Source organism: Mixophyes fleayi, chromosome 2 (assembly GCF_038048845.1).
Source record: "Mixophyes fleayi isolate aMixFle1 chromosome 2, aMixFle1.hap1, whole genome shotgun sequence".
Taxonomy (NCBI): domain Eukaryota; kingdom Metazoa; phylum Chordata; class Amphibia; order Anura; family Limnodynastidae; genus Mixophyes; species Mixophyes fleayi.
In genome coordinates, this window is record NC_134403.1 from 265640618 (window position 1) to 265668612 (window position 27995).

The 27995-nt window shown below is 41.5% G+C and overlaps 2 long non-coding RNA genes across 2 annotated transcripts; both read right to left on the reverse strand.

Annotated features, from left to right (window-relative positions):
- Positions 1–13850: 13850 nt before the first annotated feature.
- On the reverse strand, positions 13851–18042 carry LOC142140382 (uncharacterized). Its single transcript, XR_012688441.1, has 3 exons — positions 17967–18042; positions 16401–16560; positions 13851–14827 (listed from the first exon to the last, which is right to left on the reverse strand). It is a non-coding gene; the product is annotated as an uncharacterized LOC142140382 (long non-coding RNA).
- Positions 18043–18490: 448 nt separating this feature from the next.
- LOC142140384 (uncharacterized) lies at positions 18491–26908 on the reverse strand. Its single transcript, XR_012688442.1, has 3 exons — positions 26829–26908; positions 25966–26099; positions 18491–18567 (listed from the first exon to the last, which is right to left on the reverse strand). It is a non-coding gene; the product is annotated as an uncharacterized LOC142140384 (long non-coding RNA).
- Between the last annotated feature and the right edge of the window lie 1087 nt (positions 26909–27995).

Sequence of the window (27995 nt, forward strand, 5' to 3'; positions counted from 1 at the left end):
GGCGCTATATAAAGAAATGATGGTGATGATGATGAGGGCAGCAGGGGGCTTGTGGCAATATAATGTGTGTGAGGGCAGCAGGGGGTTTGTGGCAGTATAACGTGTGAGGGCATCAGGGGGCTTGTGGCAATGTAGTGTGTGTGAGGGCACAAGGGGCTTGTGGCAATGTAGTGTGTATGAGGACACAAGGGGCTTGTGGCAATGTAGTGTGTGTGAGGGCACAAGGGGCTTGTGGCAATGTAATGTGTGAGGTAGGTAGTGGCTAATTAATGGGTATTATTTTGTTTGTGGGGTGATGGTGAGGCAATTTAATTTAATAGTGGGGTTGGTGCAGACTTATCAATGTAGGTTGGGATGATTAATTTAATGTTGGGGTGGTTAATTAAATGTGTGTCAGAGTTTTGGAAAAAGGATTGCTATTTCTTAAAAGTGAATGCAAGTTATTTAATGTATGGTAGGAAATTGGTTTATTTAATAAATGTGATTACTATTAATTTAATGTTGGGGTTGTTTGGGGGCTGTGGGTCTTTTTATTAAAGATGAATAAAAATATTTTACAGTCGGCTGGTTACAGGAAAGGGGCACTAATAATAAAACATGAATTGTTTTGATTTAATGTCGGACTGCATAGAGGCAGGGAGGCCTACTGTGTTCACTCATTGCTAATATTTCTATATGTCATGTACCTATTCTATTTCCAAACAGGGAACCAACATGCCAGGATCCAGACAAGCACAACTTGGACCCAAGCATCAGCAACAAGTATTTAAAGCGGGAAAAAACAGGTAGGAGAGAGCAGGACATTCTGCCAACTGTCCTGATTCTGGTGGGGTAGGCCTGAGTTTAGGGACTGACCCACTAAGTCAGGACTTTGTCCCGACTACAGGTACAGTTGGGAGGTATGTCCCACTTCACACTGCTCTACTCATGAAGGGGGAGCTGCCTGCACCTAACACTAGTGCACACAGTATTGTCTGTGTATTTGTCTAAAATTATAGCCATAGTGCACTTTAGGGGCCCCTCTGTCTAAAGTGCCCCGGGACCCCCAGAGCCTTAATGCAGCTCTGATCCCAACAGCTTGCTCTGTGTCCTTCTTGTTATGGGCAAATTCTCCAAACAGTCAAAAGCTCAATTACTAAAAAATGCTACATTTAGTAGCTTCCTATATTTCTTCCTCACTATATATTGCCACGTTATTTAAATACCACTGTTTTGTATCATTAGACTGGCACTTGAATGATTAATCGTGTATTAGGAATAGACATCTGAACTAGTGGAGAAAAAGCTGGTTGCTGCATGACTCTGAACAGCAGACCCCAATAAACAAATATAATTCTTGCTTTTAACATCCCAAGTCTTTCAATCTAAATGCAATTGTTTGAGAGGAAGTATCATTGACATCTTTAATAAGCGGCAACATAACAGGGTGTTCTGTGACTCTGAGAAACACCTTACAAAAATAATATATTTCTTGCTTTTAACATCTCAAGTGTTTCACTCTGAATGCAATTTTGTGAGGGGCAGTATCAGTGACATCTTTAGTAAGGAGCCAAAACACAGGGGGCCTAATTCATCAAGGCATGCGTAACCCCCATTCAGAATGATACGCATGTATTTAGGTTTTCTGTACTCCAGAATTCATCAAGGATCTCATGATATGTTGCTAGATAAACTCGGTGGCAACGCCAAACTGGCATGGTGTACCACTGCGACTGACTGCGGAAGTGTTCCGCTACAGAATACAGTACACCTGTATGGTTGAGTACACTAGACATTTCTATTGCCTGCTTGTTATAAGTAGGATGGTTGAACAGGGGAGCTCTTAGAAGCAGAATTTGCATCATCTACCAGTGTTTTGGTTTTATGTGAATCCTAATAAAGAAATGCAAGTTGCTCAAATCAATTTATAGGCTATAGCAGGTGCATGAAAGGGTGGGGTTATCCTAAAAGGAACAAACACACAGAGAGATCGCCCAGCACACTGCTATAGCCAGCAACATATCTGCCATTTTTACTGTAGATAAAAATGCAAAAGTCTTAGTTGTACACATTTTACAAATGTATGTTAAAGCCACCCGCCACTCCACGGCGCTTTTGCTAATAGGGTGGTCCTAACTTTAAACAATGAGAGTCCCATTTATTTGGGCCATACATATGTGTTTTTAAATTGAGAGCTAACTTACCAAAGAGGTACCCTGGAAGCCTCCAAATAGCAATCCAATGTCAGCACTCCCCCTCAACTACTGACACCAACATGCCTCTCAGATAAATAAAGAAATGGAAGTTGCTCAAATCAATTTATGTGAATTATGTGAATCCTGCAATATATTTCACCCTTCATGTAGATGACCAATAAATGGTATTTAAAATTATGTTTACACCGTGTCTGTGTTTCATTTACCAGCACAATTGTGGCACTATTATTATTTTTTTACTGATTTATTTATGGCGATATTGTGACTGTATCCTAAATGATGATAATGACATAATCAGTGTTGGACTGTGGTATGAAGGGCCCACCAGAGAAATGCAATTGTAGGGGACCATAAAATATTGTTTGTGCAGGATGGGCTTAGCCAGCCAGAGGGGATGAGGCCACCCACTAGAGGGGGCTTGGTACTATTTAATTAAATGGGCACCACTCTAGCTCCTCAGTGCTGTGCCCCATCTTCCATTTCAACTGCTTTTTCAAATCCCCCGCAGCCAGTCTGATGTTGGTAAATAAGTCATCACATCATTCAGACAGCAGAAGATTTGAAAACAAGGTCTCAAGTGGGATTATTAACTACTACCAAAAGAAAATAAATAAATTAATAAAGTTTAATTTAAAAAAATAACATTTTATATGATACTTTATATATTATCTATATTTTAAATATTTTGTACCAGAATCTTAAAACTAAAAATATTTATAATAATAGCAATGTATAAAAATAATATACATGAACTTACCCATGTCAACTTTAATGCAATCTCTTCTTTCTTACTTTTGCTCTCTCTTCTGTTATCTCTCTTCTGATGTCTCCAGTGCAGCTATGACAGTTGTGCAGGGAGAGTGGCGTAGCGTCTGGTATGGGAGAATGGTGGCAAGCAGGGCCGGACTGGCCATCTGGCACTTCTGGCATTTGCCAGAAGAGCCGATTGCTCTGTGGGCCGGTCCCGCTCCCGGGTCCCGCTCTCGGGTCCCGGCACTTTATGTTTCGAGCGACCACGCGGCCGTGAAGAAGCCAACGCAATCTGAGGTTCAGCTGTCGAGTGCAGCGCAGAGTGAATGCCAGCAGGCTGATGAGGTAAGCGTTTTCGATTGTCTTTTTATTATATCAGTATCTGAATTCATTTCGGGGGATAGGGACAGGTACTGGAGGGGAGGGGGAGGAATAAGTAAAAATGACTGCAACGGGGGGAGTAAGTGAACATGTGTACAGGGGAGGGCTGAGTGAGTGAACATGGCAGCTGGGGGGGGTTGAGTGAGTGAACATGGCTGCTAGGGGGGGTGCTGAGTGAGTGAACATGGCTGCTGGGTGGGGTCTGAGTGAGTGAACATGGCTGCTGGGGGGGTCCGAGTGAGTAAACATGGCTGCTGGGGGGGGGGCTGAGTGAGTGAACATGGCTGCTGGGGGTGCTGAGTGAGTGAACCTGACTGTTGGGGGGTAGGGGGAGTGAAATTGTATGTTAATATAGTGTGTACGTCATACTTGCCTACTTTCAGTAGGCAACGTCCGGGAGAGGGGCGTGACTAATTGGTGGGAGGGAGCAGGGCGCCTCGGATCGCTTCATTTTGGCCCCGCCCCACGAGTTAAATTACGTTTGTCGTGGGGGCGGGGCCAAAATTACGCGATTCTCTGTGAATTCCATCATTTTAACAAGGGAATTCCGGGATGTGGGAGAAATGCCAGCTCTTACGGGAGCCCAGGAAACTGACCCGAATTTCGGGAGTCTCCTAAACTTTCCGGGAGAGTTGGCAAGTATGGACTGTACGTGCTATGTTAATATAGTGTGTGCGTGCTATGTTAACATAGTGTATGCGTGCGTGCTATGTTAATATAGTGTGTGCGTGCGTGCGTGCTATGTTAACATAGTGTGTGTGTGTGTGTGCTATGTTAATATAGTGTGTGTGTTTGTGCGTGCTATGTTAATATAGTGTGTCTGTGTGTGCGTGCTATGTTAATATAGTGTGTGTGGCCGCAGTATATTAATTAGATGTGTGTGTGTGTGTGTGGCCATAGTATTTTAATATGACGTGTGAGAGAAAGGAGGATCTTAAAATAGTGTGGGAGGTAGGCTATTTACTGGTGGAGTCTTGGTGGGGGCTAATTATTTAAGGTGAGATGACGGAACCTTTAATTTAATGCTTGGGTGGTTTTGGGCTATTAATTGAACATGGGGCTGATTTTGGGGAGGAGGGCTATTTATTAAATGTCAATATGAACTATTTAATGCCGGGGCTGGTTGTGGAAAATGGTTATATTAATTAAACGTAAATGCTATTTAATTTATTGCTGGGACTGTTTGGAGGAGGGAAATAAGTTTTGATTAAATAGGTATACTGTTAATTTAATGTTGGGGCTAGTTGGAGGGAAATAGGTCTACTTATTAAATGTGAATATTATGATTGTTAGGAATGGAGGGAAGCCTAATTATAAAGCGTGAGTGCTATTGATTTAACACCGGGGCTGGTTGGAGTTTTCTAAATCTCATGTAACCACTATTTTCAAACTAAGGCATCCAACATCCCAGGATCAAGACAATAAGGAACTGAGCTAAAGAAACCAGCTGCTACAAGTGGTGAAAGTGACCAAGGCAGGTAGGAGAGAGCAGGACAGTCTGCCAACTGTCCTGAATCTGATGGGACAGCCCTGAATTTAGGAGGCTGTCTCGCTTAGTGAGGATTTGGTCCGACTACAAGGACAGTTGGGGGGTATGTCCCACTTCACAACATACTGCTTGATCTGTGTGCATTTAACAGTAGTGCACACAGTATTGCCTTGTATTTGTCTAAAATTTGTCTAAAATGATAACTGTTATGTAATAGGGGCCCCACTGTCTTAAATACCCTTGGCCCCCCGAGCATTAATCCAGCTCTGGTTAGGGAAAGGGACACAGCCTGCAGAGCAAGCCGAGGAGTATCACAAGATTTGGTAATCTCGTGAGACAAAGAGCTTCCCTGCTCACTCTACAGGAACTTCCCACCCTGATGGATGTCAGCAGCACTAGAAGCATTGATAACTACAGTGGGCTGGAGGTGTCATAATGTGGCTGGGAGGGCATGATAAATGTAATGTTTTATTACAATATATGTATCAATGCCCCATGTTGACCACACCCCAGCACAATGTGGTCACGTCCTTTTTGGCGCCGAAGCTATGCGGCGGCACACAATTTATTTGTTACTCGCCAATGGAGGTGGGCCCCAAAAGTTCCCAAATTTCTCTTGCTGGTCCTGTACATACTATTTGCTGATACTGGTAAGCCCTATGCTACAAATAGAGAGTCAAGCTGCACGTAATGCATTTGTATCTCACTGGATACTGTATAACAATGACCTTTACAAAAAGTACTGTAAGATTATTATCTGGAATAGAGGTGGGCCTGTGTGATTTAAATGCCAGGGCTGATTTTTAGTCCCAGTCCGGCCTTGGTGGCAGGTGAGGTACTGCAGCAGTGATGTATGGCAGAAGGAGAAAGATGGGGGGGCAACAGATAGATACAAAGGGGAGCAGGTAGACTGTGTATTCCCCAAAAAATGAACTCACACATAGAAGTAACCAAACTTTCACCTCTATTGTGCCTATTATGTAAAACTGCTTGGTTGTGTTTTAATGATGATGAAAATTCCGACACAGAGGAGGCCTACAAATAAAACCCAAATTCCCCAAAAGTCAATTTCAATATAAACAGACTTACCTCAATACTGACGCTGCAGATGCGATTGGAGATCTGCAGCGATCTGCAACTTATTCTGAATAGACACCTCTCTGGCACTACACTTTCACGTCACTGCGACCTCTATGGATATTAATTTAAAGCGGCAATGTTGGGTTAAGTGTTTGAAAACTTAACCTGCGGGGTCCCGACTGGTGCGATCAGAGATCTGCAGTGTCGGTTATTGAAATCGTGTTTTGGTCAGTTCGGAGGTTATCTGTATGCCTCGTTGGTGGCGGATTTGTAGATTACCACCGATGCAAAACATGACTCTGACACACACTAGTACATGTCTCCTACACACAAACACACACTAATACATGTTTCATACACACAAACACATACTTAATGTCACGAGCCGCGGCGGTACGCCGCATCCTGGCGTGCTCTAGCAGCCGGGCACGTGCATTAGTTTCAATGCACTGTTATTCTTTCTTGGGCTTATCTCTGTGGCATAGAGTAGGAGGGTGTAGGGACATCCTCCAACACCAGGGGGAGCTCTCCTATGATTTTAATTGGTTCATTTATATAATTGATACATGTTCCTGGTTTATGTTATTATCAATGCCAGTTCTAAGCTAGCAATTAATTAGCAGCCTCTTGAGGCTGATTGTCAGCCCTGTCCTCCTGTTTTTTGATTGACACATCAAAGTATTTAAGGCAGGGAGGGCTTAGCCTCACTGCCGCTTATAGCGTCCAGTTTCTCTGAACATGTGTTACCCTGACCCATTGGCCTGTACCCTGGACCCCGCTGTGTTGCCTGTGACCCTGACCTTTTGGCGTGTTTACTGACTATCCTGCTTGCCTGTGACCCTTGACCTTGGTTATCATCTGACTATCTGCTGCCTTCTATTCAGCCTCCTGGCCTGCCGCTACGGGCTTGTATTACCAATTCACACTAAGTCTGGAGTTAAGTCTTGCGGGCATCTGAGTACCGGTGAGCATATAAAGTTCTAAGGGAAAGGCGGCTGCTATAGGTGAAGACCTCCACCATCTGGTTCTGTGAGTTGGTGATCAGACCGTCAGCCTAACTTAATACATGTCTCCTACATATACTTAATACATGTCATACACACAACACACACTAATACATGTCTCATACTGAGAAATGTGATTTTGCTAAGCTGACGCCATCTTGTTGCCTTTTAGCCATTTTGTTTTGTTATAGCTTAAATACAATTAGATGCACCTGTTTTGTAGGAGTAATTCATTATTTGCAAGGCTAAGCTTATAACCTAGGACATACCAGACAGGAGATAAGCCAGCCCCCCCTGGGAAGTTCTAGTGTGGATAATGAGAGAATATACTAACATCTGTGTGAAGGGAACATGAGTGGTTAAAACCTTTTGGGGCGTAGTTTTCTGTAATACGTGATTTTTGCTATATAGATAGGAACTTGTAACTAATAAAGCAGAGTTTATTTGTACACTCAAACCATGCAGTGTATTTAATTCTCTCCAGCTGATGAGCTCATAACTGATAATCTGACACTTACAGGTGAACAATCTGATATAGATTCGACAATACACACAAACACACACTAATACATGTCTCATACACAATAATACACGTCCCTTGGTCGCTGTCCACAGTTCTATTGGCAAAACACCAATGATCTGCGGTGGTATATGCGCTTTTGTGCCAACAGGGATGAGGATGGATGTCTGGCCAGGTGATGTCTCCAGGTGCCATGGCTCCTTACTAAAGGGCAGTGTGGTGATCAGATCAACATATTGTTTTTTAAATAAATAAAAAAATTAAATATTTGGGAGTGTTTAATGTTCCGTGCCAACACTGCATGTCTGGTACTAGTCCTGGGAAGGGTATTGGGCATTACATGTTTGATGCATTGCTATGCAATGCTTCATGTATGCACTGAGCACTAAACGATGGCCCCCACAATACTAGTAGTCAGCGCTGTACATATATGTAGTGCCCTTTGGAAAGCTTGTGTAGGGGCTGGTCTAAGGGGAGATGGAGAAGGATCTTTGCTGTTAAGCACCATGGGGAATAAAAGTTAAGAGAGAATAAGAAAAATACTCAATTTAAATCTAAACAGAAAAATACTGAAGCTTTCATTTTATGCACAACTTATCATAAATGCATGTGCAGTCCTCATGAATTATTTAATTAAATAGGGTGTCTATATTCACATAACTCTACATTAAGAAACTGATTGCTCTCTATGTATTATAAGCACATACTCCTTCCCAGGTACTGTGCTATTAGCAAATAACCTATTAAAAAGGTCTAAGCATTGTTATGAGTATAATAGGAGCTTCATACAAAATATTAAAGCATTTGTCCCTTCTGGCTGTAATCCTTAACAATGCCTAGACCTTCTTAATGCTTAAACCTTTTTAAGAGATAATTTGCAGTTCATAGGAATGAGTATGTTGTTATGTTATATGGAGAAAAATCAGTGCTGATTAATTAATTAATTAATTAGTGTTGATTCTTAATGTACAGTTATGTGAAGTAATACCCTCATCTAATGCAAGATACTTATATTTAATTATATCAGTAGGATGGCATTGTGCATGGGTAGAACATGTCCCCTCAATTTCCAGCGACCAATGCTCTGTAAAATAAATACATTTAATGAACTATTGTAGACACAGATAAATGGATGCTAACAATATACATTATTACACACAGTTGAATATGTGAAGATGTTGCAGAACATATAATAATTTGTCCTATATGCTAGATAAGTGTCACATCAAGATGATTGGTCTAATATAGGAGGAAATGTCCTTCCTATAGGACTATAACAGCTAAACAATTACACATGCAACCAGTGCTCACATAACATAATACATGTCTCATACACACTGACACACAACCTCTCTCGTACACACTGACATACACATGTCTCATACACACTGACACATACATGTCTCACACACACATTTGTCATACACTTACCTTTTCCTGCTGTGCTGCTCCAGCTTCCTTCATGGCAGTATGGATAGGGGACATGTCTATGCTCTGATTGGCTGAGTTACTGTGTCAGGCAATCAGAGCACAGCAGAGGCAGTGAGGCGGGGTCATCGGGTAGTGGGTACCCCTGGGGATCTCCCTGGAACCCCGCTGGGCCAGTCCAACGCTGGGTATAATGGCTTTGTGCCCATGATAGTGTGTGTTGAATGCAAACTATTGTCAACCTTGTTCATTACAATAATAGAATGTCATATTTTTTTTAGCCCTGTTACCTAAAAATGTCTGGGAGTGAATATAAAGTAGAAAGGGACAAATGTATATTGGATATTAGTTTACATTAAAAATGTCCCTTCATTATGTCATTATGGTACAAATTTAAATGAATATACTGTACGTTTGAATTTTTTTACAAAAATACACACACACCATTGTTTGGAACAATTTTATTTTACTATATAAACAAATAGAAAAATAAACTCAACCACTTAAAATTTGTCAATAAGTTCTATACTTTTTTTTATATATATATTTTGATTTTTTTCTAATAAAACAGAAAACATGGGGGATTGTCAGCAGGGTGAGAGGGGTGGGTGGATATCCAGGTGAGGGGGCTGCCAATATGGCTGTTTACTTGAGCTGTTAAAAAGAATGTAATAAAAAAAGGTTAGCAGGCTTAGGTAATTTTGACAATATATATATTACTTCTGGCATCGTCCTTGTCACTCTCCAGTGACATTGCTGAGGTCTATTGCTCACAAAGAAAACAGGAAAGGTGGCAGTGTTCTTATCAGTCTCCAGAGACATAGCTGTGTGCCATTGCTCATTCAGAAACAGGAGGGGTGGCAGTGTCCTTGTCACTCTCCAGTCTGCAGTCACATTGCTGAGTGCCATCGATATGGCCTCCGATTAGTCCACAGAAGAGAAGGAGCACCAAGCAACTCCTGGCACCAGTCATGAGGATACTAGACCCTCTATGTCATCTGCTAAAGCCTATGTGCAAGTGCATAATGGTTTTAAGTAGAGATGCTCACTGACCCCCTTGTTTTGGTTTTAGTTTTGGATCTGGATTACCTTCGGGTGTTGGGTTTGGTTATGGTTGTGCCAAAACCGCCCTTGCGTGTTTTGGTTTTGTTATTTTTTACAAAATTCAATTTTTTAGGCTAAAATCACATAATTTAGGTATTATTTTATACCTACATTATTATTAACCTCATTAACACTAATTTCCAGTCATTTCCATTCAATTTTTACCATCTCACAGGTCACAATATGCTTTTCATGCGGTTAACTTGCTGAACAGGAGCTCCTTGCATCTCTTCAGATCTCGGTCAGTTGGAAACAAAGAACCTACTTAGGTCTTAAACCTAGGATCAAGCATAGTCGCCATAACATAGTGATCCGATTTCAAGATTTTATTAACTCTTGGATCATGGCGAAGCGAATTAAGTACTTGATCTACAAGGCCAACATACTTTGCGGAATTGCTTTCTTTCATCTCCTCTTTCAGTTTCTCAAGCTGCTTTTCCAAAGGTCGAGTTAAGGGAATGACTTGGCTCAAGCTAGCAGTGTCTGAACTCACTTCACACATCACAACTTCAAATGGTTTCAGAATCTTGCAAAACACAGAAAGGATTTTCCCCTGTGCAAGACTGAAATACATTCCCCCTTCTTTCCGAATGTCATGGCTTGTGCAATACGCTTGTATGGCTTTGCGCTGTTCCTCCATCCTCTGAAGCATGTACAGGGTAGAATTCCACCTTGTTAACACCTCTTGCTTAAGTTGGTGGCAGGACAAATTAAATTGTTCTTGTAGCTGCTGCAATCTCCTACATGCTGTGGCAGAATGCCAGAAATATCCCGAAATGTTACGGGCCACATTACTCCTCTTATCATCCATGGATCAGTCTACAGATCAGGAGCATCCCTGTACCGGTACTGGCAGTAGTAGGACTTTCTTAACCTTGACTAGTAAAAAATGACTTGCGGAAACAAAGTGTAAAAAAGTTCAAAATCCAAACACTGTTTGTCAGTCTAAAAGAAAACATAAGCTCTTGATATACGGATTCAGAGAATAGTTTCTGATAAGCTTTTATGAGCAGGGCCCTCTTTCCTACTGTCTAGCTACCTACTGTTCTGCTCAAACTTCACTATAATCGCTATACCTCTGAAGACATGGTATTACTGGTTTACTGTTCTGATATACTGTTTGTATAGTGTACGGTGCTGCAGAAATCTTGTGGCGCCATATAAATAAAAGATAATTATAATAAAAATAATTTGGTGATTTGTCCCAAAAAATTTAAATAGTTAACATTCCAGAAACTGACCCGCAGAGACAATAAAATTATCAGACTACGCCCACTTTCTGCTGATAGGGGTCCTTCTACTGCTGGTAATTATACTAGAATGCCCATTGTAACAGAGAGTATTCAACACGGACATGCATCTTTCTTATCTTCCCAGGCACCATCTTCTCGCTCAGACTGTAGGTCTGTCACTTCCAAAACAGCCACATTAGTGCATGAGAAGAAAGCTGAGGATAAAGAATAACTTGGGCACTCACAGAATCCTAAGGAGAGTCTAATTTCCACCATGTGTTGGAAGAACTCAGGAATGTCATAGCAAAATGGCTAACCCGGCAAAGACTCTCCTCAGGACTTCTTATTGCCGATAACAGAGCAAACATTATGTGTGCATTACGACTGGGTGAGTTTCAACACATACCATGCTTTGCACACACAATAAACTTGGTGGTGCAGAATTTCATACAAAAATGAGAGGTCAGTGCAGGAGATGCTGTCCTTGGCCTGTAAAATTCAGCGACTGCATGTAGAACATTGCAGAGCTGCAAATAAAATATCATCTGCCTTCCACTAACTGAAGCAAGAGCTAGTATTAAGGTGGAATTCCATACTTTATATGCTTCAGCGACTAGAGCAGTGTTTCCCAAACTCAGTCCTCAGGGATCCCTAACAGTGAATGTTTTCCAGGTCACAAGTAGGATAATTAGTACCACCTGTGGATCTTTCAAAATGGGTCAGTCAACAATGAATACACCTGTGCTGCAGTAAAGAGATATAGAAAACAAGCACTGTTAGGGGTCCCTGGGGACCAGGTTTGGGAAACAATGGACTAAAGGAACAACAACTAGCCATCATGACCTACACATGAAGTCATGAAATAGGGAAAGGGGGACATGATACCTTACTTTCTGTTTTATGCAAGCTACTCAAACCATTTGAAACTGTAACAAATGAAGTGAGTTCAGAAACTGCCAGCCTGAGTCAAGTCATGTCCCTAATCCCTAAACCTGTGGAAAAGCAGCTGAAGGAGGAAATACAATTTAGCAAATATGACAAGTATGTTGGCCATGTAGATCACGTTCTTGATTCACTTTGTCAGGACCCAAGGGTTTACAGTATCTTGAAATTGGATCACTACATTTTGGAAATCATACTAGAGTTAAGTCATATGTAATGTCTTTCTTTCCAACTGACACAAATCTTCAAAGATGCAAACAACTCTATGTGATCAAGCTGTCGGCTCAAGTAGCACATGACACGTCCTCTGCTTGAGCTTCTCCTGCAAATACTACTGTCACTGATTATGAGTCAACCCAGGTTTTAAAGACATCTTGTTAGGCTTAAAAAAATTACCAAATATATTGATACCTCTACCATGTTTCCATCTGAAACACCTTGCATTAGGGGAATGGTGGAGGATTACTTTCATGACAATGTACAAATTAGCATCTCAGACAGTCGCTTTGAATTCCGTGAGGAAAAAAAGGAAATTTCGAGCCCCTTGTACAAGCTAGCTATGGTTCTCCACCCTCCAGTGTGTACTAAAAAGAGTGTTTAGTACAGCCAGGAACATTGTGAGTGATCATCGGAGGAGACAACTTCCCAAAAGTGTAAGAAAACTGTTGCTCACTAAAATGAAAAACAAATTGTATGAGGAACACCATTGTAAAGTTAGATTCCAGTGGGGATGAACTTATATTTGTGATGATCATCTTGACATCAGTGATGAGGATCATCATGAGGGTGATGACATTGTCAAAATAGAGGAAGGTGACCACTGTTAGGAAAAATGTTCATTAGTAAATTGCTAAAATCCTTATCTAGTCTTCAGTTCAGCAACAAACAGTCAATATGTTCTCTTTTGTGGGGACCAAAGCAAATCAAGCACTTCAGCCACAGGCATTCCCAGTCGATGAAATGCTTGGTTTGTTATACTATGCAAATCCTCTTTAACATATGGGTGGGAGTGTGTGCAGGGCCAAGGACAATTTCATTTGCACTATTCTACTTTATGGCCTTGGTCTATCATATTGTGTTAAATGCTCTGCAGACAACAGCTAGGCATTCATTTGTTCGCTATTCAGAAAGTCAACAATATTAGGTGGGCAATTCAGGTGTCTACAGTATTACAGGGTTAGGGATACTATTGTCGATCTAATTATACTGTCTACAGTTGAACTGTCAATGTCATTATTGTCAACTTTCCAACACTGTCTATATTAGGGTGTCTGACATATAAGATGCTTTAGAACCAAAACCAAAACAAAAATACGGATGTCTGTGCAGATCTCTAAAGTTAATATTGAAAGGCATAAAGAAGCAAGTATGAGAAAATGGAAAAATTTTATTTTGTATATTTTTTTCAAGCAAAATTATTTACATTATGAAAACATGCAATTACAGGAATAAGGGGTATTCTTAGTAAACAAGCATAGTTTAAGAGAATACATGTCAGCAATAACATTCAGTGATGAAGGGTGAGCAGGTCACCAAGGAAAACATAAGAATGTGATCAAGTGTTTCTAAAGATATGTACTATGCTGGTGTTAGTTGTTTTCTACAATCATTATATTAATGTGATCCATATGTTACTTTTATTTGACTAGGTAAAAAGAGCTGAAGAGATGCAACATTACCACACAATTGCATATTTTTGACCAAAAAATTATTAAGCCTGCCACCACGTCAAGGTAGACTCTTGCAGCAGGGCCCTAACCTATCCTACCTAACATTATTCTTTATCTTCTAATAATTTATTTCTTTTTTATTCAATATTTACTAAATTTTATCATAGTGTTTGCAAAAATGTTATTATATCTTACTTTATTTTAATCTATTCACTATTCTTACATCTTCCTAATCAGACCACTTATTCTCATACTGTCCTATACAATACAATATTTTACCTTCAAGTAGCTGGATTATTGACTGTTTTAATAATATTCTTTATTCTGTTTAGTTCAATCTATTTAAATTTGTCTTTTTCTGATGTATCCTAGCATATATTATCATTATATCTACGTATAAGTGTGTTTCTATCAGTTCATTAAAGATACTTCACTTGCTACTTGCTGTTTATGTCATCTTTTATCTAAATTATTGCATGTCATATTTTACTATAATATATTATCTACCGTATAAAATGGTTTTACATTGTGTCTAATATATATGATCTTATTATATCTGGTTTTACATTGTTCCTATCATAGATGATCTTATTATATCTGAGTATTTATGAAATAAGAGTCATTTAGTTTAATCGTTTGGCCAAAAATACACCTGAAAAAAATCTATAAAAAGTCCCTGCAATCACCGCTGGGCATTGTGTATGACTATTTAATTTTATCACAGTTCTCTCAGTATCTCTAGGATGTATTTACCCTTATAATGTTGTGTCTGTATCTACATGTTTAGCTTTATACTCTATTTCTAAGAATTATTTTCTGATTAATTAATGTGAGTTATGTTTAATTGGGATTCCAGAAAAATGTTGGTATGTTAATGTAATAAAGTGTTACTCTAGGGTAGGCAAAAGGGAAATAGAAGGGCTGAGGCGGGTTACAGAGGTGACAAGGTTTTCTGGCATATTTCCTTATGGCTCCGCCATGATGGTCTTTACGTTTCCTTTGCCAAGCCCAGTGGTCTTCAGCTCTCATCACCTAATAAACAATACAAAAAAAACTGTGATTCAACATATGGAGCCTGAGGGCCACACAGATGATTTTGGGGGTCACATTTGGCTCAAAGTCTGCTGATTGGACATCCATACTCTAGAATAGAGATGCACATCTTGTGGGCTTCAAAATCTGTTTTCAGGCACTGTCAAATATGCGAAACATGCTATTGGGAACCACATTTTGTTGACCTCCATTGTTCTGGAATACAGTGCTTTTAGTTTATATTGTCAATAGGAAAATGTTGAAAAAGCTTTCCATTCACAGTGAGAAAAGCGTTCCTTTTTTAATTTTACTTGACTAAATTTTTTTTGACATTTTTCCAAGTGACAATATGACAATAGCCCGTTGAGCCAATACTTTACCCTTAAGTTATTCAGAGCATAATACTAGGAAATACTAAGAGACATCCCCATCCACAGAGGGACAATTTCATTTTGTTTAACGTTCCTTAATGTTGGGTAGTTTACTGTTTTCAATTGCAGAAAATCCCCTAGAAAGATCAGTCTCCCACTTGACTTTATGCTCATATATAGTCTTTTTTACCGCAATAATTTATGATTTACAGCTGAAATGCCCATCGGTAGTTATTTAACTGTCAAATGTTCATCATTAATTATATGTAACAGTACAGTATAGTCACATTACTGCTACCTTCTGGTTCTCTACAACAGTCTCTGCTGTGTCCCAGTCTTTTCTTAGAAACACTTCCTGCACAGCTTTCTGTGTCACAAAATGTGTGCTCGTTATGGCATTCTAATTGAGCAAGGTGAATAACAATTAATAATTTGAGAGAGCTCCCTTTTATGTCGGCTTGACATTAAGCCCTACCAGGTAGGTATTACAATTAATCCACAACTTTGCCAGAGCTTCCCATATGCTTTAACTGTGTCAATAGAACCGAATGTGAAAATTATGTGCACCGATCCCCACCCACATTACATCAGTCTATAAGGAATCCCATCAAGTGACATCTCTGAGCCAATTGTCCCCCAGGAGACTCACTTATTCTGGCTGTGTGTATAGAGAAGGTGGTAGGCAATGGAGGCAGTGGGTGGACAATATGCTACTCTCAACTGCAGTCCTTATTTCTCTGCATGTGGTGCTACACTGACATAAGATGTGAGGTTGGCTTGCAGAATGTCACATGGTGTCATTAGGAAGCACGTCCCCTCATCCTTGCTACAATCTGGGAGTCAATTACATGTATTCTGCTGTACCCAGTCATTGGCGGTACAGTGCTGACAGCTGTGCGCTCACTGAGCAGTGATAGGAAATTTAAAACTAGACAAAAGTAGACCCAGGACAATGAGCCTACAACCCTGGGGCACAGTCTAGTAATTCCACTGTGTGAACATAATTAAACAGAATCCCTGTGTAAATCATAATACTTATTACTATTCCAAACTGCTTTGCAAGTTAATTTTGTTAAATTGGAGCAACATGTTGTTTTCAGATACATTATACTGCACAATGCTTATAAGAGATGTTTTTCCGCTGAATCCCATAGTGGTCCATGAATTTCTTCTACTTCTACTTATCCTACTATTTTACACACCTCTTCACATTGCTCCAGAGTCACAAGTGTTTGGAGCTGCATTCTGACCCACATGGCTTCGGTATTCTTCAGGAACATCTGGAATGGTATAAGTTGTGCAGCATAGGAATAGATTGTGCGGTACGATGGTTCTTCTTCCTCCATTTTATTTGCAAGCACCCTACAGAAACAGAAGACCATAAGGAGTAGATACATTTCTGTCATATAGCCACCAGGTGTATAAAACATGTGCAGGCTATGAATACACTGTGGTGTAGAACAGACAGAGGTGTATTTATCATAGAGGTAGAGCCATCTACTGGTGAAAATGCTCTAAAGAAATCTTGTTACCCTGCTTAATGTGTTAATGAGATTTCCACCAACAATAACCACTCCAGTCTAATTTATCATATATCCAAGTATCCAACACAATCTCTGTTTTGTTAGTGACATCTCAGGATGGCATTAGTAGAAGGAATACAATGAAAAATATCATTAGTAAATAGATTTTAGAAATAAATGGCGCTGTTCTTCTGCCAACACAAATAAACTGTACTTTATGGGGGCAGGGCAGACATAATATAACATATTTCATATCTACAGGGCATATTTTTCATATCTTTATTTTCATTTTTATCATTATTCTAATAACATTGAGTACAAGGGGAACAGACAGAAATATAACAATAAACCAACAATTGAACATATATAGAAGTTCAGAACCAAACACTAGATATATCGAAAGCCTAGTGAATTATTCTTACTAAATAGCTCACTAGTGGTTATTAAAAAAATATGGATCAAAGTCAAAATATATTAAGTTAGGAATACAATGGTTTGTGTGATTATTAAAATGTATGATTGCATTAGTGGAGCAGGAAATGGTAGAGAGTATACATAGAAGATGAGCAGGTGGTTGTTATACAACGGGGGATTGGGAAGGACAGAAGAAGGAGCTGAAGCCGGGGGTTTAATGTATTGGCAATAGATGTCATTTATTGCGTGTCTGGAAGGTATGTGGTAAAATCAGGGTTCCTAGTAACGTGTGTGCTGGGCCCCCCGCACATGCTCAGAGGAGAACAGGGGTATCTAGAGCGATAAGTAACTTTTACCACTCTGCATATTTTTCTCTATCACAGCTGAGTATCGCTCAACTGATAAATTAATGTTGAAGCACTGAGATAAGTATATGTATATTGTCACTATAAACTGCGATTAATGATTAGACTTATGGCCATGATAAGTGTTTCAATATTAAATATACCCCAGAGTGCTGCCCCGTAGTGCTGAAAGCTGCCTACATTTCTACTTTTCTTTTATAGCACATTAGGTAGAGTGAGGGGAATCTTTCTCATTATGTATTACATATCCTGTACATTGCTTTGAACTGATATCATACCCATAGTTCCTGTGTCATTTGGGGGCTTTAGTTTAGTTCAAACACAATATATTTTATTGTCTGGACATGCAGTAAATGATTTACTTGGAGACTATATAAACCATGACCCTGGCTAAAACGTTCTTCTGGGACATATTTCATGTTGTATTCCAGTTGTATATGACTAGACAACAAGGGTTAATACTTACAGTGCGGAGTAAAAATTGACACAGGTGTATTCCCTCACAGATAGGCCGGCTCTCCGGAAGTACACCAACACCATTGCCAGTATGTACTAGAATACAAATACCAGTTACATAGTCAGAATGGAGAAATACATATGTATATCCTCCAACAGTCCTATTGTCCATGGACTCTGTTTCATTTTCTTTGGCAAAAAGGCTGAGTTCCCAAAAATTGGCGTCATGGCTATAGGAATTGGGGGCATAGTTTTGGTGAATCTATATGTGGGCTGAGCAGATCAGAGACATGGCTTAAAATGTCCTGATTTTAAAATCAGGAATGTAGGTGAGTGTATAAACACATTACAGATAACATTAGACACAACACAACCTCTTGCTGGAAGAGACAGTCTTTGGTAACCAAATCCAAACAATCAGACATTACCTTTAACTATGTCAATTTGCACTACCATGGTGAAAGGTAATACCAGACTGATCACTATGTATTACACACTATTGAGTGCAAATGGAATAAAATAGTAATGCTTAAGTAACATTGAAATAAATACCTTGTCTGACATTCTCAGGCACGAATCCATTGTCAGAAAGCTGTAGATGGTAGGGTGCTCTGCAATAATAAGCAAGAAATGTTCAAGTCTTATATGATTTAGTGGGGAATATTTATAGTAACTTTTTTGCAGGTAACTGTGAAGAAGAGTTGATGTTGCCCATAGCTGCCATTCAGACATTTCCTTTCATGCATAAAATACTAGAAAATGACAGCATCTCATTGGTTGATATGGACACCTGCTTTTCTATACAGTTACCTATAAAACATTATTCAATATGTTATACGTGTAGTAATGTAGCATATTAGACTGTACCTTCCAAAAGAATTTTGTATACTAAAATTGAAATTGCATCATGATGCAAAGTGTTTACTCTGCCACCTTGGTTTATAGGGTATTGCTGGTTGTCAGAAGCTAGTTATCACTCACTACTCTGACTGGCACAAATTGGCCAAAACAGCAACTAACCAAGTTTGAGTGCTAACTAGACCAACGTGATATCCCCAGTTGTAGGAGGGTATACTGGCACCACCAGGCTGCTTTAAAGGCACCTTGAGCCACTCATGCTTCTTGTGATTGTGTAGCTGCTGCCGCACCTCTTTTCTGGTTGTGCTGACTGAATCCTTTCTGACCTCTTACTGTGAAGCAAGACTGCAGGGTATTTATTGGCTCAAATAACTCCTTTAAGTGCATACATGCACCATAAGAAAGTAGTGATGTTTTCCACCTTTCTACACTGCAAACATTTAATCTGGGCCCGGAAATATAAACACTAGGTACCTCACCCAAAGATTGTCCTTAAGGTCTAGGACCCCTCTCAGCCAAATTTGGCTTTAGGGCGTTTGGATCTTGAAGTAGATAATTGTATTTATTTTTACTTACAAGTACTTAGTACCTCTAATATAAAGTTAAATTGTTTCCCTCATTATATGTGGGGAGGGGAACAGACCCAACAAATGATTTCTTTTGGTATTTGTTTTTGGAGAGGGTGATATTATTTGAAGATATAGCTGTTGTTTTTATATTTTATTATTATGTTGACATTGCTGCTATTTTGTTTTGTTGTTTCCCTCTACATGTATTGTGGCCCTTTGTATCCTTTCTCCATATTCACCATTATACTAAAATATAAAGATTAGTTGAAATGTTTCTCCTTCTAAAGAAGAAGCTTTGTGGACTCCATTGTCTTGAATTTGGCTTCCAATCAAAATATTGCATTATGAAACATATAATGTGATTTGGGAGCTAAAATCTCAGTTTACCACTGGCAAGATAGTAAATATTGGAGCATTCCCAGAATGTTCCCATTGAAATCCCTTGCAATGGCGCATACCGATGATGGACACCATGGTTTATCAAGGGACTTATGTACTGCAACCTGAATATGGGGCACTCTCATTAGAGGCACATTTGGTAACTCTAAAAAACATACTAGTAGATTAATTGGCTGCTATCAAAATTGATCCTAGTCTCTCTCTGTCTGTGTCTGTGTGTGTGTGTCACGACTGGTAGTGGGTGTATGACTGGTAGAAGGTACCTGCTGTTGTTGGCGCAACTCAGAGAAAGGCGCGGAGTCTAACGTGCCCCTGGTATTCACCAGGAACCCCCGCAAGGAAGTATGGACTCCGCTGCAGGGACACGCAGGTCGCGGTCCTTCCTAGAGTCCACAGCGAGATACAAGGGGTTGTCAGACAGGCTGGTTCAGCAACGTTCAGGTAGATGAGGTACAAAGGGAGATCCAGAAGAATGGTGAGGCAAGCCGGGTCGGTAACGTTCAAGGAGTGCAGTACAAAGGCAGAATCCAGATAGGGGTGGTCAAACGGTCCGGGTCAAAAGGGTCACAAGCAGCACGAGGAATGTCAGGGACAAATACAGCAACTGGAACAAACAAACGCTGGAGGCAGGAAGACCTGATACTCTGGCACTGATTAGAGGGCAGGAAGAGGTTTAAATAGTGTGGAGGTCCAATCAGCATCAGCGCTGCAGCGCTGTCATACCTGCCGCCGGGAATCCTACATAGCGTCCCGTTGCCTAGCAACGGGGCGCGTCATACAGCAAGGGGTCAGGCAGGGGGAATCCGGAAGTGATGCGTCTGGTTGCATAGCAACCAGACGCGCGGTCAGGCAGTCAGGCGGCCGTGCGGACGGCGCCTGACAGTATACCCTCCTCTTCCTCCTCCTGTTTGAAGGAACTTTTTGAGAATTCTAGGAGCGTGAAGGTCCTGCTTGTCCACCCATGATCTCTCCTCTGGGCCAAATCCTTTCCAATGGACAAGAAATTGCTGTTTGCCACGAAGAATGCGAGAGGCCAAGATCCGATTGACTTCGAATTCAGTTCCAGAAGAGGTTTGTATTGGTGGGGGACGACAGGGAGGTCGATAGAATTTATTGAGTACCAGTGGTCGTAGTAGTGAGACATGAAAAGTATTATGACATCTCAGAGAAGGAGGAAGTTTCAATTTAAAGCATACAGGATTAATGACTTGCATGATGGTGTATGGGCCAATAAATCGAGGAGCCATCTTCATAGAAGGAACCTTTAGTCTTAGGTCCCGGGTGGATAGCCATACTTGGTCTCCCACCTTTAAGAGAGGAGTGGCCCTCCGATGACGATCTGCAAAGATTTTGTGATGCTGAGTAGCCTTGAGTAAAGCCATCTTAGTCTTAGCCCAAATGAGAGAAAACTCCCGATACAGAGTATCTACGGCTGGAACCGGTGAAGAGGACACTGGAAAAGGATCCGGAAACACAGGATGACTTCCATATACAATAAAGAAAGGGGAGAATCCGGTAGACTCATGAATGTGTTGATTATGGGAGAACTCCGCCCACGGAAGGAATTGAGACCATTTATTCTGGTTGTCGGAGGTAAAACAGCGGAGGAATGTCTCGAGATCTTGATTGATTCGCTCCGTCTGTCCGTTGGTTTGCGGATGATATCCCGAAGAGAATTTCAATTCTATGTTCAATCTCTTACAAAAGGTTCTCCAGAAATGGGACGTGAATTGGACTCCACGGTCCGAAATGATCTCCTTCGGGCAACCATGTAGTCTGAATATCTCTTTGATGAAGATATCTGCCAAACGACTGGCCGTGGGCAGTCCAGTTAGAGGAATAAAATGTGCCATCTTCGAAAATCGATCAATAACCACCCAGATAGTGGTAAACCCTGCACTGAGGGGTAGGTCCGTAATAAAATCCATGGCCACACTTTCCCAAGGAGCATCGGGGATAGGGAGTGGACGAAGAAGGCCTGCCGGAACTCTTCTACAAGTTTTGTGTTGAGCACAAGTAGTGCAGGAAGCAATAAATTTACCAATATCGGCACGTACATTAGGCCACCAGAAGCGTCGGCAAAGCAGCGATGTTGTCTTCTTTATTCCAGCATGGCCGGCAATGCGGGATGAATGAGCCCACTGCAGGGTCTTGAGCCGGAGATGGGGTTCCACGAATGACCGGCCTGGAGGAGGAGAGGACGTTTTGGTCCTAGTAAGGGCTACGATATTAGCAGGATCAATAATATGCTGAGGAACCAACGGTCTTAAACGGTCGGAATCGTCAAATGAGCGAGATAATGCATCGGCACGTCCGTTCTTGGCTCCCGGGCAGAATGTGAGCTTCATGTTAAATCGAGCGAAGAAGGATGCCCAGCGGGCTTGCCGAGGATTAAGGCAACGAGCCTCTTGAATGAACACTAGGTTCCGATGGTCGGTAAACACAGTAACAGGAAATATAGCCCCCTCCAACAGATGTCGCCATTCCTCCAGAGCCGCCTTGATGGCCAGTAACTCCTTGTCCCCTATTCCATAATTACATTCACTAGGAAGAAATCGTCTGGAGAAAAACCCACACGGGTTGTGTGAGCCAGCCGGAGACTCTTGAAAAAGCACCGCCCCAATGCCTACAGAGGATGCATCTACCTCTAGGAAGAAAGGTCGTTCTTGATCTGGCTGGGACAGAACTGGGGCTGAAGAAAATGCTTTCTTTAACATTATGAAGGCAGACATGGCTTCCGAGGGCCAAACCCTGGGGTTGGCAGTCTTCCTGGTTAAGGCTGTAATGGGGGCTATAATGGTGGAGAATCCCTGAATAAATTGGCGATAATAGTTTGCAAAGCCGATGAACCTTTGAATAGCTTTAAGGCCTTGTGGCTGAGGCCAGTCCAGAATAGCTGACACCTTGGTGGGATCCATACAAAGACCTTGACCCGACACGATGAAACCAAGAAAAGGTACCTGGCTGATCTCAAACACACATTTCTCCAGCTTGCAGTAGAGGTGATGTTTCCGGAGTCTACGTAAGACCTCCTTTACTTGTTCCCGATGAGTCTTCAGATCTTTAGAAAATATTAATATATCGTCTAAATACACTACCACAGAAGTGTACAACAGGTCATGGAAGATATCGTTAACAAAGGTTTGGAAGATGGCTGGGGCGTTGCAGAGGCCGAAGGGCATCACCAGGTACTCGAAATGTCCATCTCTGGTGTTAAAGGCCGTTTTCCATTCGTCTCCTTCTTTGATGCGAATCAAATTATAGGCCCCACGGAGATCTAGTTTGGAAAAGATTTGAGATCCACTGAGTTTGTCAAAGAGGTCGGAGATGAGGGGTAGTGGATATCGATTCTTGACAGTGATGCGGTTGAGAGGACGATAATCAATACAAGGCCGAAGAGACCCATCCTTCTTCTTGACAAAAAAAACCCCTGCACCCGCTGGGGAAGTGGATTTGCGGATAAATCCCCGTCTCAGGTTTTCTGAAATATATTGAGATATGGCTGACGTCTCTGGACGAGATAGAGGGTAGGTCCTTCCTTTAGGGATGGGTTGGTCAGGAGATAAAACAATAGCACAATCCCAGGGACGATGAGGAGGCAAGATCTCCACTTCCACTTTACTGAATACATCTTGGAATTCTATATAGGCCTCGGGAAGGTGGGTTAGCTCGGAATGAGCCATTACTTGACATTTTGGAGGCAAGACTCTAGACAGACATTCAAAGCGACATCTTGAACCCCACGACATGACTTGAGCGTGGTCCCAATCCATCTGAGGAGAATGTTTTCTCAGCCACGGTAGCCCCAAGATGAGGGGATTAATGGACCTCGGCAACACCAAAAGTTGGATCATTTCGCTATGAAGTACTCCTACCCTCAACCGAACAGGAGACGTCACGGAGGAGATGGAGCCGTGAGTGACACGACTTCCGTCGACTGCCGTCAGAGATAACGGTTGGGGCAATGGGTTTAGAGGTATTTGGAGCTGCGAAGCTAGATCTGCCGAAATGAAGTTCCCGGAGGAGCCGGAGTCCACAAAGGCTGTGGTGGAAAAGGTACCCTTGGGGGTGCTCAGGATGACAGCCATCTGAAATTCTGGGGAATTTTCTTTAGAATAGGGAGCAACTGTGGATTCTCCTAAAACGGCCTCCCCGCCACCGTTTAGGAGGAAGAGTTTCCCGGTTTCTTGGGACAAACTCTTAGCAGGTGTCCCGGATCTCCGCAATACAGACACAGGCGTTGTTTGAAGCGTCTCTCCCTCTCTTCAAGGGATAATTTAGAGCGGCCTACTTGCATTGGCTCGTCCACTGGCAGGATGGGATTTTGGAACTGGGGTGCTAGCCGTGGTATGAACCGTTTGCCGGGAGAGCGTTCTTGCGTGCGCTCTTGGTAGCGCAAATCCACCTTGATGCACATGGAGATGAGAGGATCTAACTCAGCCGGGAGTTCTCTGGAAATTAGCTCATCCTTAATCCGGTCCACCAGACCTTGTCAAAAGGTTGCCACCAGTGCTTCGTTATTCCATTTTAACTCGGAAGCCAGGGTTCGAAATTGAACTGCGTATTGCCCCACGGACAGGTCACCTTGGCGGAGGTTTAACAAGCTGGTAGCTGCAGAAGCAACTCTTCCGGGATCATCGAAGACTTTCCTGAAAGCTTCAATGAAAGAGTTGGAGTTGTTAAGAAGTGGACCCCCTTGTTCCCATAAAGGTGAGGCCCAGGCAAGGGCTTGACCACTGAGGAGGGAGATGAGAAAGGCTACTTTGGTGCGTTCTGAAGAAAAGGCCCCTGGGTTGCACTCAAATTGAATGGCACATTGGTTCAAAAAGCCCCTGCACTTCTTGGGATCACCGTCAAACTTTTCGGGTGTCGGGATGCGTACACCGGAGGCCGCTGTAGAGACCGTAACCACACTGGATGCTGTGGATGCCGCAGAGGTTATGGCTGGTGTAGCGGGTACAGCATTCTGAAATGTATCGAAGCGGGAAGCAATCCCTTGGACACATTGTAGAAGATGCGCTTGGGCTGCTTCTTGTTGCTCCACTCGTTGAGCCAAATGCAGGAGTAGGTCACGAGCAGACGGTTCACCAGACCCCTCCGTTGTCATGGCCAGAGTATACTGTCACGACTGGTAGTGGGTGTATGACTGGTAGAAGGTACCTGCTGTTGTTGGCGCAACTCAGAGAAAGGCGCGGAGTCTAACGTGCCCCTGGTATTCACCAGGAACCCCCGCAAGGAAGTATGGACTCCGCTGCAGGGACACGCAGGTCGCGGTCCTTCCTAGAGTCCACAGCGAGATACAAGGGGTTGTCAGACAGGCTGGTTCAGCAACGTTCAGGTAGATGAGGTACAAAGGGAGATCCAGAAGAATGGTGAGGCAAGCCGGGTCGGTAACGTTCAAGGAGTGCAGTACAAAGGCAGAATCCAGATAGGGGTGGTCAAACGGTCCGGGTCAAAAGGGTCACAAGCAGCACGAGGAATGTCAGGGACAAATACAGCAACTGGAACAAACAAACGCTGGAGGCAGGAAGACCTGATACTCTGGCACTGATTAGAGGGCAGGAAGAGGTTTAAATAGTGTGGAGGTCCAATCAGCATCAGCGCTGCAGCGCTGTCATACCTGCCGCCGGGAATCCTACATAGCGTCCCGTTGCCTAGCAACGGGGCGCGTCATACAGCAAGGGGTCAGGCAGGGGGAATCCGGAAGTGATGCGTCTGGTTGCATAGCAACCAGACGCGCGGTCAGGCAGTCAGGCGGCCGTGCGGACGGCGCCTGACAGTGTGTTAGGGAATTTAGACTGTAAGCTCCAATGGAGCAGAGACTGATGTGAATGAGATCTCTGTACAGCGCTGTGGTATTAGTGGCGCTAAATAAATAACTGATGATGATGATAAAAAGCGTCTCTCAATCCCTAAGGTCATATTGTGTGATAAGCTGATAGTTGTACACGTTCTACTTCACACTTTAAAATTATTTGTTTTTGCAAATTAATGCATAAATATCCCCCCATCAGTGCTTGTCCTACTGCTTAGATTTTTCTGCCAGATTTCCCATGTTCCATAGCTTCTGTGTGGATGTATTTTGCATAACCAAACTTATTGTTTTCCAAGTGTCTATTGTGGCCCTAATAAATGTTTGTGTCCTTAATAAATATTAATACATGTTAAGACAATAAGTCATACCCAGCAATTTGTAAAATGCCGCTTTCTCCACTTGTCCCAGGCTAGGAGAAGGGTCAGCAGTGCGAGGTTGTCTCTGGTCTACATATAGTTTCCTTCTCTTTGCAGAGTTCAGATTGTCTTCTGTTGTCTTTCTTCTAATGAATGAAAACTTATTTTTAAATTAAATATAAGTGATTTAGCATCCATAAATGCACCCTATAGTTCAATGTTTTATGCAGAATTGCACCTATCTCCTCACCTAGAACATGAGGGCCACATGCTGCTTTTGGGAACTGCTGATTTAAAATGGACATGCAGCTACTTTGCAGGATTGCACCATGGAAATGCACATGGTGAAAAGAATAAAAAATTCACTTTAAAATTCAGCTACTAAACTTTTACAACTATCTCCTTCTTTAAATGTAAAATGTTCCTTGTACTATTTGTACTATTTATTCCATTTATGTTGTAACTGAATAATAAGAGTGAGAGGGCACCAGACTGTCAGTATTTCATGTGTTATTTTTGTGTGTGAATATTTATATCACATGGATATTGGGACATATAATGCACATACCAATATCTAATGCACCTGGATGGTTATAAAGTTGTCCCACATTTTGAGGGTCATATCGGCACACTGAGTGCATGGATGAATGCTTTATTTTTGCTTACATTTTTATGGAGAATTTTTGATCTATAACTGTCTATACCACACTTAGTTACACATCTATACACTCAGTTAGTAATATTGTGTATCTGCATAATATTTGACACTATACCCACAGCTAACATCACAATGTTTTTAGCCTCTTACCAGAGTGACCCCTTCTACTACTCCTCCCATAACCTTCTATTTGTAGTGACTGACTTATTGCACTTACCTCCTGTCCATTCTCAGCAACTCCGTCACACCCGACAAACAACGTCAAAGAAGTTAAAAAAGAAGGTGGGGGTTAAAATGGGCAATAAATATAGAAATATAGGGACAATCAGCACGATACACTATATTATACAAGATTAAATACTAAACAGGTAAACTAAAACCACAATATATGTTATAAATAAATGCTATACTATAGATAACTTAACAAATCTAATTACAAATATACAATGTAATAAAATATAAAGATATATATATATATATAAATATATGTATAAAATAGGTAATATAGTATAAAATGCGCAGATAGTAAATCTCTCAGTATAGCAATGAATCCAAGGTTCGCCAGTCACAGTGATGTGTGAGCTGTCTGCCACCAGAGCTCACGGCCAGTTTGAATATATACAACTGACATCACCTTGACCACCTGCCATGCAGTGATGATGACTGAGGTTCTAATGCTGTTGCCATGGCGTCAACTAGACTTAAAGGGCCACTAGAGTTAAATTGCTGCATTATATAAAGGAACTAATAGTAACATTTACACATTTACATATCAAGCTAATCTATCAACTCTATTTAGGAACCTATCACAAATTTGACATGAGACAGTGATTATGGTTGAAGACTTTGTTATATGCACTCCAGTCTTTCTGTTTTTAGGACTACTGAAAGTCACTGCAGCTAATCTACAGTTATCTAAACTTTCATTAACAATTTATCTATTTTAAGTCCCTGATCATGCGCATTTTCGCATCAATTCATAAATGGTATCAGCAGTGGTGTAACTAATGCCACTGCAGAGGGTATGGCTGCTATGGGCAGGGCCAGTTTAAGGGTCACATGGGCCTAGTTAGCGCCTCCCTCCAACCACCTACATCTCCCTAACATGCATACAGCACTAACTGGTTCACTCTGCATTTAAGAAAAATGAAGATTGGGAAACACGTCACAACTGCCCCTCATGTGGGCACAATACATTATTTACAAAAAAAATAGTAAAACAAGAAAAATATAATATGGGGGACACTATTCACTATAACAGTTTGTGCAAATCCTGCCAAACTTAGAGTAATAATCTTATGAAACTAGTGTTACCAGATACCATTCAAATTTCACAGGAAAACATTTTTGAGTCAAACTATTTTATAAAATTAAGTACAAGCAA